The sequence below is a fragment of the Mycteria americana genome, chromosome 12, assembly GCF_035582795.1.
Source record: "Mycteria americana isolate JAX WOST 10 ecotype Jacksonville Zoo and Gardens chromosome 12, USCA_MyAme_1.0, whole genome shotgun sequence".
Lineage (NCBI taxonomy): Eukaryota > Metazoa > Chordata > Aves > Ciconiiformes > Ciconiidae > Mycteria > Mycteria americana.
In genome coordinates this window covers 12,713,582-12,725,744 of record NC_134376.1, presented here as the reverse complement: position 1 = coordinate 12,725,744, position 12,163 = coordinate 12,713,582, and positions in this window count along the sequence as shown.

The following is a 12,163-nucleotide window of genomic DNA, read 5'->3' as shown; positions in this document are numbered from 1 at the left end:
GCTTAGGTTCATGTATCAAAACAAAACTATTCCTCCACACCAGTATGGAACTGGTAGGGAAAAAAAAAAACAAAAGAAACCCTCATGATAGATAAATAATGACTTCAAGTCAGCTCTCAGACACGTTATCTTACATAAAACCATCTTCTTTCTCAGTTCCCATTTTCTTCCAGTGTCTTTTACACTTCCCCTGGTGATCCCACCCCCACCCCCCCAGGGTGCTGGAAACCAATGGGATGAAAAGGGTGAACTCTCCAAAAGTTTTGAGCTTTTCAACTGCTCTCAGGTCTCTTCACCCCACATTCCCCCTTCACAGCAGCCATTCGGACACTTCTGCCTGGTGCTCTCCCGTGAGGCAGGTTTGAGGCTGAGCTTTTCCTGGCTGCTGCTGTTCTCTCTCTTGAGGCTGCAGCTGCCCATTTGCTGCCATCTTGGCAGGTAGGGAACTCCTTACCCTAGAGCCTATCCGTGTGCCGGGCAGATGCACGGAGTTGGGCTTCCCTGCCTCCACAGAGCGGGGTCAGAGCTTCCCCCCCTTCCCGGGGAGGCCAACTCTTAGTTTAAGGTATTGCAACAACTCCTCCTGATACTAAACATCTGCCATTCTCTTTCCCAAGCGTGCACCCTCCTCACTGTACGTGCCTTGCTTAGCATGACCGTTAAGGGGGGGGGGGGGAGATACTTATTTCTTTAATCCAAAAGTTGGTAACATGGGGTAATATGCTTGTGGAAGGTTGGAATATTAATGGATTTATTATGGGAAACAGAAGTAGCATATCAAATCTGAAACTGCAAATGATCCCCCAGGATTGCAATTGGTTGACAGAATTGCTAAATGAATCCAAACCTAAATATGAATGCTTTACTGTCCTTCTTGTAGTATTGCTTCCTTCTTAATTACCAACTCCCATAGTGTTATTTGATCATCATAGCAGCTAATAACAGCCGCCAGACTGCAAAAAACTATTTCACACTACAGGAAAACATTTAAGTATGTAAATCACCATGTCCCCTAGAGAGCGACACAGCAGTGTGGTGTCAAAAGAGGTAATAATAGGTTTATTTTGCCCAGAACACTTGGCACTTCATGTAAAGAATTACAAGGAGAATAACCATTCACTGCCAGTAATGGTTCTCCTAGTGTACACAACCAAAAAGAAATGGTTACGATAGAAAAGCTTCACATTTAAAAATAGAAGATCAGTCTTGATTAAGTCATCCATTATTTGATGGATTCTCTAATAATGCCACCAGAAAACAGAGTGGAAAATTATGATTCCCCAACAATTTACCATTCAAATTCATCTTCCTACTCCCTTGACAGGGTACAGGAAGGATATGATTTTAAAAATAAAGCTGCCTGATTATTTTTCCTATAGACAGAACTGAAGTATGATTTCAACTGCTGTGATGCCATTGCTGAACAAAGCGGTGCAAAAATCCCATCTTCTCACCCTTCGCCCAGAATAATGCCTGACCTACTGTTTGGCCAAGCTGTGGAATAGTCTTCGCTGTCAGCCAGCTTTGCTGGCTCATGTTGTATCTGACCACTGAAACCACTGATCTAAATCTTACATTTAAGCTTTCTGTTGTTTTACTTAAGGCAGCAGCCAGACTTATTTTAATGAACTGCTTTGATCCAACTCTGTGGATCTAAAGCAAGTAATGAATGATACAGTAGTCTCTTGTGCATAATTCTGACATAATAATCTTTCACACAGCTGTCATCTGGACATCAGAATTACTACAACCTAGTTGGGATATAGGCAAGAAATACAGAAATATAGAGAGAGATTAAGACTTTATTGCTAAAAGTTCATAGTTACCCAATGAGGCTTTCCTTAAGGCCTCAAATATCCACTTCTCTGAAACTCTGTTCCCAGCGTCACTTGCACACATTATGTGCAAAGCCAGATGCCAGTAAGTATTTGTTTTCTGATGCTCCTTTCACTTCATGCTACAAACATTTGAACTTAGCAGTAGTAATACTTGCTGCAGTTCTGGCAATTGCGAAGTTATTGCTATTGAATTCTGTCTTGGTTTATAATCTCTAGTTGTTATAACTTATGTCACATGATTTAAGAATAGCTTTAACATAATGTTTAATTTTTCAGTTCCCCACCCCTGGCAGGACTGCCTTCATTAAAGGCACTTTAGTGAATCTCTCAAGTCCACATTTAAATTAAATGGCCAACAGTCTCAGCTGGGAAGGTGTCAGTTCCTGTTCCAGAAACTCAGATATTACATATCATATCTTGTCCCTTGATATTGCTTGTCTGTAGGAAGCAGCAAACCAGGAAGCTTACCATCTGAGGACAAAATCAGCACAAGTGTCATAGCTACAGAGCTAAAACAGCGATAGCAATGTGAGGATTAATAACCATTTACCAAAACGATGACTAATTATGGTGAAATGCAATCTCGTCATCCATTGCTACACATCAAGAAAGCACTTCACTAAATTTGCTGGCAGCCTTGAGTGGCTTGTTACATATGGATGCCAAATGTTCAGGACACTCCTCAGCTGAAATGAATCCTCTGTCTTTTCAGACTAATCCTTTGTGACAAGTGAGGCAATCAGTAAACAATTGAATATCCTTACAGGCAAACACTAGTAATAAAAATAAGTGAACTAGAAACCCTCATGTGATGGTTGAAAGCACTTTGGGATTTTGAGAGCTGGGTGATTTCTGACGCATAGATTCTGCAAGTCTTGATTGTATGCGCAGCTCCTCTTGAATTTGCCCTGCAGCAAAATCATGTGATCTGTGCCACAACCAGAACAGAATCTACAGTAACTAAAAATAAACTGCTTCTCCACAAATTCATGGCTCAGTTTAGTCCAGCTTATAAATAACTTTTCAGCATTGGTCAGCAAACACAGATCCTTATGATTATCACAATGTGCATGACCTCGTTAATTGTTATACGGGTGGGCGATATTAGTATCTTCAAATACTTGCAACACTTGGTTTTGGTCCCAGATGTTTGTTTAGTAAGTCATGAGTTCTCTTACCAGCTTATGTTCCCCACATTTGTATATCTCAACAGTAGAACCATCTGACCCAGCTGCCTTGCCACTTGCTTGATAGCTTTCAGTACTTCAGAGGTACCTGGCAATATTGGGTGACAAATCTATTACCAGAAGCTGCTTACACCTCTGTAGCACTAATTCTATTATACATGAATGGTGGGAAAGCTTATTAATCAGCCACCTTTCTTTTCAGTAGCTCTGCATGAGCAATTAACAAGAACATCTGCCCTAAAGCTAGAAATGGCTCTGCCTACCTGCAAGACAGAGCTATCAGCACAATGAATGTTAAAGTTTCTTTAATCAGCATGTGATTGACACTACTTTATTTGTCCAGCAATTTTTATTCATTAATCAAATTTAAATTACAGTCTTTTTTTAAACATAAAATTGCTTCTAACTGAGTTCAAATTAGATTTTTAAGTTAGATCAACTTATTTGAGGCTTTTCCCTATTAGAATCGTATTTTCAAGCTAACAGCAAAAACTTGACCTTTGTAACCATTTATGTTTCACATTTTACATACTTGTTTTTGGAAACATTTACCATAAGCTAGCCTTATTTTAAATTTTAGAAGAAACAGGTAGTGGGCTATCTCTAAAGGACTTTTAGAAGACAGGATCTGTTGATCTCTGCATGAAAAGGGAAATGGTCTCATTCAGCAAGTATAATATTTTGACAAATGTTGGGGGTTTTAGAGCCTTCCCTGTTAAAAAAAAAATCCTTATTGCTTTTGGAAAGGACTTTTCAGTCACTAAAGAATGTCTTAAGAGTTGTTATTTGCTTCCTACCAAGAAAGAATCAAACTAGTATGGGTCAATAAAGAATATCGATATCTTAATTACAAATAAAAATATTTGTAGAATTTTCTTATGTCTCTAATAAGAAGAATATTTTTGCTTTCATTTTTGAAGCAAGGAAATTTCTAAGATTATTTTCTTTTTATTATTATTGGCATGTAGCAATTATGCTGCTGACAGATGTTTCTCAGAATTATTTCTAATTTGTTCCCAGATGAACATAATTCTAGGTCATCATTTTAAACTTAATTAAGAAGAAAGCTGCAAAGAATTTTATGTTTGATAGTTTTACAAGTGCTAACAAGTGATTCATATCCTCACAAAAGAAATTCAGCTTCCTCCTAAGTAAGGGAATCAAGCAAACTCAAGTAACTTCAATTACAAAATCAGCATCCAAGAGGAGGGATTGTTTGCATTGAGCTACAAATACGTACTATTTTACATACCGCACAACTAAGCAATTTTATCACACACACAAAATATCATGATCTTTAAATATTTGTCTCAAGGATTCGGACATAATGTCACTCGTCCACAAGATGGCATACACTGCGTCCAAAAAGGACTGACACAGCAAAATGCTTTGCAACGTCTATGGGACAGAAGAGCTTCAATGTAAATATCCTTCTTCATTTCATTATCCTTCTAGACAAGCACAGAGGAAAATCTGTCTGTAATTATTCTCATGATTTGCTTATATAATCTAAAAATCTGCTTGCCTCGGAGGTAAGCAGAGACTTCAGTTCACATGGAAAACAGAATATGTCTGTCATCCAGGGGAACCAGTTTTTCTCTTTGAGATTTCAGGTGGCTGTAACCAAGTTAAGTCATACACAAGAGGCAAAGGCATTGTAGGGAGAAGGATTATAACCTTACCAAACATTTGTTTTTACCATTGTTTATCTCACTGCCCAGGAGAAGCAGGCAAAAGTGGGAAGAGAAAGACCGTAGGGTTCTGAAAGGACTGACCAAACCCCAAAAAACTCAGAATGAAGACAACAATGCTTCATAGGAAAATGAAACTAAGAACAGTCAAGAAGAATTTATCCCTACATACCTGATAACCAAAAAGGCATCAAATTCACAGAGCTCTCAGTAGGTCTGTTCAGATTAAAAATAAAACAAAATACAGGCACTGCACACACACACACACACACACACCCTTCTCCTGGCATCCTGCCACAGATGCTGCCAGAAATAGAAACATTGACTGAATACAACTGACCCATCTGTCCTCTTTGGATCTCATAGTTACATTGGACTGTACTTATTCAGATAAAGTTTACACAGAGAGGTAATATTCTTCTATTAGACTCACCTGTGAAGCTGATTTTCAAGTCTACATGCTCATCTTCAGATGAGGTCCTATGTGCCTTAAAGTCACTTTGTTTATGTCAGTTAGCCTAATAAGAGGACTTTCCACTCTGCAAACTTGACCTTGTTTCCATCTTCCCATCCATCACAACTATAGCATTACTATTACTATACAGACAGCATTGCACTTCCCCCCCCCCCCCTTTTTTTTTTTAAATGAAACCACTACAGTTTAGGACACTTTCCAAGCCACAACTAAGGCTGAAACAATCATAGGCATATGACCGTGTGCTTTTGACACCAGACTGAAGAGCCAAAAGGACATGGGTCTATCTGGGCTCTAGTACAAAGCCGTCTTGTCCAGCTAAGCTCAGAAACACTGCATCAAGTGGCTGAAGCAGAAATGTTCTGACAAATACACTTACCAAGCTGCGAAAGTCTTGCAGGTTTGCTGTTACTACAACATAAGTATTTTCTACTTTTTTCTTACAGGGATCAAATAATGATCAAACCCCTCTTATCATCCACCCTCCAGCCTTCATCAGTTTGGTGATATTTATACACATGTTGAACAAAGTTGAAAGCATCCAAAGAGCCAGGATTCTGAAATTAATAATGCAATTCTTCCATTTCTGCAAAGCAACTAAAAGTCCTTTTGTTGTTGTACAAGTAATGAACATATCCCATTCAATTACATGCATATTTGCAGAGTACTTTTAAACTAAAGGCAATTGTACCCAAAGTAAAGCCTGAAAATAGGAGCACAGGGCTATTCTGAAAAAAAAGAATTCAGAATAGGATACTTGTTCTATTCCAAATGACCTGACATTATTTAAGTATGTTTATGAATAAACTCTTTATTTGGCATTTGCCTCACCAGTATGCACTTCAACACACTCAAATAGCTTAAGGCCCATAAACCCTTAGACACATGAAATGCTAATCCACAGAGTGGGATTAATTTTCTGATTATTAAGTCCTGACATCCAAGTTCATCCAAACCCTAATTTTATTGAAGATATTTTTGAAGGTAGAAATAATGAACCTGCTAGCCACACATTCAATGTGAAACACTCTCATTGTATATTATGTGAAATAACATGCACCTATCCTTTACTCTGCCTCCCACAACTGATTCCACCACCCACAACTAATGCAGCTCTCCAAGTCCTTCAGTGAAGCATGGCACTGTACAGTCGTGCTTTTTCAGCAAAAAGGCCAGATGTGGCTTACAACCCTGGTGATTCCAATTCAGCAAAAGTCCTACAATGTCAATTTTTTTCCCTCCAGATTGACATTGTTGTCATTGCAAACTGGCATTAGCCTAAACCAAGATCATTGGACAGGTTTGCCTACCCAGCTGCTTTCAAGCAGCGTGAAGAAAACTGGCCTAATTAATTATCATCACTGGCTCTTCAGAAAGTTGAAATGTATTTGGTTTCTGTCCTATAGGCAAACTTTCAAGGGAGAAAGAAATTCCTGCTAGAATGGGCAATTCTATTAGAAGTCTACAGGCCATTAGAGGCCAACAAGGGATTTGATGTGTCACTCACGAGATGTTTTCAGCCATGTATACGTGAAGTGGCTAAACCCCACAGAATCATAAATGCAGCAGTTACAACAGGTGTGGTAAGTACAACACCACTGCCACAAGACAAGGTCCCTTTCTAATGCTGACATCACCTTTCTGTTCACTCTTGATCATTTCACAGAAAAGAGCAAAGAATCACCAATGTGTTGATGATACACAGATTGGAGGGCAAGGGTTATTCTGTGTCAATACTGCTTCCTCCACCGGCTGAGGCTGAAGTTTTGAGAAGAAATCCACTGGGCAATAAGACTGTTCAGAGCCAAAGGAGAAGGTTTCCAGTAACGCCAACAAGGACATCTCTCAACTCAGCACGGTGACACTCAGAAGTTAGAACAGGCAAACATACAGACAGTGCTCTGAGGTGTGAACTAGCTAAGAGCGCGTGTGAAGCGGAAATGACACTTAGAAGAAATTTATTTTAAGGTTAACAGCTCTACAGAACTTGTGAAAGTGCCCAGCAGTGCTATAAGAGAAACAGATATGCACTAAAGGCACTTTTTTTGATATTTAAACTAAAGAGACCATGGAAACTTGGGGCTAAATTTCATCTTACACAAGGTTAGGGCTCTTTGTGAGAGTGAAGAAATATTATTGCTTACAACTATCACTTGCTCCTCCAACTCCTACTTTGCACCCCTATGCTTTATTCCAGCTAGTAAGTTCCCTTAAGCATACATCAGGTCTGCTTACAGGCTTGGCGAAAACAGGAACAACTGAACACCCCCAACAACAAGTACTTGAAAATAAGAAAGCTATGTGAGGGGACAGCTGGTAGGTAGAATAAGACACTGGTGGTCAGAATATCCAAGTTTAGCTTCCTACTTCCTTTACTGAATTGCTCTATAACAGAGCAAGTAATTCCACTGCACAGTACTACCACTGACAAAACGAGATTACTTGCCTTTACTCAGAGAGCCCACAAAGATGACCTCCAGCAAAGTACATGGGAAAGCCAAGTCCACAGTTGCAAGACAAGGTGAATCGGTAAGATAAAAACGTGGAAGTTCTTCTGTTGTGGATGATTATTATGGGACTGTGTTTTGAGCAAATGTAATGGACAATCCATTATTTGTGTGTTTCATGACAAACAAGAGGGGAAAGAGATCAATTTAAAAATCACCCAGGTGCAAAGGTGGAAGTTACACCAATTGTTCCTTAAAAATAATAATAAAAAAAACAACTCACCCCACTCCCAAGCCTCCCAACAACCTTATATCACATACACACACATATATATAAATATAATCTGCATGAATTATTCCAGCTCTAAAGTGGGAGCTACATGTCCGTGTAATGTCTCCTCTCCATTTCAAACACAGACAGATTTACACAGTGTGCAATGGAAAACCCCCATCAGAAAAATCTTTTACTCAGGCACACAAAATTCTCTTTGATATTCCATCTTATTTGAAGTTATACTGCTCTATGAGGCTACTGGTGACTGTTGGCAACAGTATCAGTGTGCTGCCTATCCTGAAAACTTGAAAAATGAGATGAAAAGGTGCTCTAGTAAACCAGGCATTTTATTTTCTCTTCTATAAATCAGTATGCGTGGATCTATAACTGTATATTATACTATTAACACATTCTCTATTAATTTATTTCTGAGTTGGAATTATGCCTACTTCTTTCCAGAATGCCCAAACCGTTCAATGTTCAGCCATTCTTGATTAGTTCAGACACTGGGTTTGGATACCCAGAGGAAAGGCAGAAATGTCAGTTACAAGAGCAGACTGGAAGAGCAATGTTAAATCAGTGTGAAATCAGCATCTAATTTCCCCATGTAAAGGAATAATGGCAATGCTACATACTTTTAAATTAAATGTCAGCCTGTCGATATTTTTCAGATTAGTTATGAATATGAGAAATTCCTAAGAAAATGGAATCAAAATGGACAAATTGGTGAAACTCCTGCAGACACATTTCATTTCTGTTCTCAGTGTCCTACCATGAGCATTCTAAGAAACTACAGCATATCTTTTTATTATAGTAAAGAATCAACTTACAGATTCTGCATGCAAGGCACAGAGCAAAATAATGTATTTATTCCAATTCTCTCAAACCTATTCCTATTGACATCTTTTTGTGGTACTATATAATAAAGTGTGGGTTTAGGTCAGACTTTATTACAGGTTCAATTGCTAGTTGTTCTTGGGGGTAATGGAATGGGTCCCATTTAATGTGAATGAATTAGTTATGGTGAAGAAAAATTAAAAAAAAAATGAAGTGACTTTTAAGCTAAATTAGTGGGAATTGTGTTTTCTTACCACTATGCCTTGTGCCTTCCCTGAAGAAAGGGCTCTGTACAGCAGATTGGGATCAGAAATTTGTTTCTACATGTAGCAGCTTCTGCCAGGTCTTATTGTTGCTACAGCATGGAAAGATTCAGGCTTTTGTTTTTTTCCAATTTGATAGCCTGAATGCAAGAACTCAGTACATTTGGAACTATTATTTCAGAAATTGCATAAGATATATTCTTTGGGAATTATCATCAAGAATCTCCAAACATTTTGCACACATACAGCTCAATTACAAACATCTCTGAAAGTGGTAAAGTTACAGAGGTTTCAGGCTCACCTCTCTAGAAAAGCTCAAAGAGACAGGCTGATTACAGTGCACCAGGAAACAACATGCAACTGCAGCTGGTAGTGCAACACCCATCCGATGGTCAGCTATTATATTACTGAATAGAGGGTCAAGAATAGAGGATAAAAAGGAAGATTCAGGATAGATATTATGAAATTATTACTTTCCTCTCCATACCAGAATTTTAGTAGTCCTAACAGCATATTGAAACTTTCAAAGGAAGCAGTCAGCATTCAATGCTGCAAGTATCAGTTTAAAAATCACAGGGGAAAAAAAGCATACACTTTCACCGATTTAATAACAGACATGAATTTACCCCAAAGACTCTTACTAATTTCCCAAATTCAGACTGATGAGATTGAGGCAGATTTTGAGATGCCCACCAAGCTGAGTTCCACCACATTCAGGGTTTTACAGGATTAGTCTGTCAGAAGGGAGCAATGTTGTAGAACAGGAGACAGCTGGCATGGCTCAGGAAGAATCTATTCACCTGGTATCACGTACTTCCCCCCACGCTATAGGTAGAAAATGGATGCAGATATGAAATATTACATAGATTCGAAGATTTTTTCTTTTTTTTTTTTTTTTTTTAAGAAGCACTGACCAGTTTTGTGTTAGAGTAGGAGGGGCTGAATTTACTTATTAATAAACACTACTGTGTTAACAGGCTGCTGCTGGACTATTTTAATTCGGTAACAACAGCCTTACGTTGAGGCTAGAATTTATAGTGCCCTACTGTTAAACATTTAAGCTGCAATATCATCCTTCTGGAAATGAGGCTGTGTGTTCAACCATACATTATTATTCTGGGAACCACTGACCTGAAAAGAAAGAAAAAAAACCCGCTTGTCTTTGCTTCAGTACAAGCACACTAGATGCTTTTAGCTGTGGTTATCTGAAGCACTTATGAAATATCAGTGCAACTCAGAAAACTCTTTCTTCAGCAAGAGCTGCATTGAATTCCCAATTATACAGCAGAAACTGGATGGGTGATAACAACCCTGCCAGGACTGTAACTGACAACACTTTAGTTGCAATTCTGCTCTTTCAGGAGCTATGTGAAAGCAAATTTGGAAATACAAATGATTCATTGAAAACTGCAGGATATATTAGTTAAAGTTGCCCTATTTGGGTTTCCAGGATAATGAAAATAGGCTTCACAGGTAACAATTAGAAATTATCACACCATCTTTTTATACTTGAAGTAGATAAAATTAGCATCTGAGAAATATGATAATGCAAAAAGATACAACTCCAGCACTCCATCAGGACACTCTGTATCAGAATCCTACCAAAATGACTCAAGCACCAGCTTTTAGGTCTTCTTTCAGGCATTTTTGCAACACAGTGTTAGATGTTCTCCTTTTAAGTGAAAGGCCAGAGTACTGCTAGCAGCTAAACTCCCAGAAGATTACTAAAGCTCACAACAAAAGTATGAGATGAGCACTAGAAGAAGCGGGTGAAAGATTCTTGAGAAAGCATACTACTTGAGGTAGGAGGGGGGAATCTCCCTGCTTTTCTCATCCTTCAGAGGTTTATTTCTGTGAGCACCAGCATACCTCCTGATCCTTATCACACTGCTAAAGTTGGGAAGTGCACGAAGCTCTCCATGGCAAGATCTCCTTGGTGCCTCACTCGGGCTGACACCTTGCACAAATACCTCTTGGGAGTACTCCACATAGCTTCAGACTTCACAACAAGAAAGTGGCAGGAAAATCCACAGCAGGAGCTCCCTGTGAGTTTAGAGGAATTACCCACAGGCAACTTGCACCCAGTTGGAGAAGCAGACAAGAGGTACTTAAACACCTCTGCTGTAGCAGCCTTTGACAAGCCTTAGACAGCAGTAGAAATGGTAAAGGTACGCTTTTCTCCTGTGAAAATCCTGACTACTCAAGTCAGCAAGATATCTGTGGTCTCCTTTCTCACAATATGTGTCTACCTTATATAAAAGGGAAATGGAGTGGTAATAAGTCACTTGTTTCTATCCCAGAGAAAAAGAGGCTGTTCAAAGGCCTCATAAGGCCTTACATAAGATATATGTTAAGACATTCTGGTTGAGAGTTATATTAAGTAAAATAGTGCCCTGCTGCTCTGCTGACCTTCCATATTCCCTTGGAGTTCTCATGAAACAGGACTGCCTCCATCTATTAAGAAGAGACCCAGAAATAGCTTTCTAGATGTTTGCTGTCTTTCTGGTCATTTCTTCTATGCTGTTATACAGCCTGTGCACCATTTGTTATCTTCTATGGCATATGTCAGAGCATGCCTCTGCTGCAACACGCTGTTGTTGAAGGTTTAGTTACTGCGGTGCCAGACTATGCGGTAAGTAACAGAAGGAGCTGCGTCTGTAAAAAAGCCAAGTGACCGCATCACTGCCAGAAAGCACAACAGTTGCGAAGTTGCCTGGCTATTTGTTTCACAACAAAAAGCAAACTCTGCTCAACGCCGGAGGCTGGATTGCTTGCTCCCCTCTCTTTTCATTAGATGGTAACCTGTGTGCCAGTAAGCAAGCATATTGTGTCCCTAACTATACAGGATCTGTAAAGTTTTGCTACTCTGACTGCAAGGTCACATAGCACAGAGGAGCCCGTGTGCCCGGTCGTTGTCCATGCAGCAATAAATATTTCTAACTCTGTGCAAGATTGCAAACAAGACAGGTGCACCTGCAGTCTGGGTTGGAAAGCTAACTGAGCATTTTCACCTTCTTCCCTAAAAGGAAAAAAAAACCACACCCCAAACCAACAACCCCCAACACCTTCAATCAGTTACATTCAATGTATTTATTAGGTGATATACTTTAAACAGATTTCTTGTCTCTGTTGAAGAGAAGTCACTACTAAT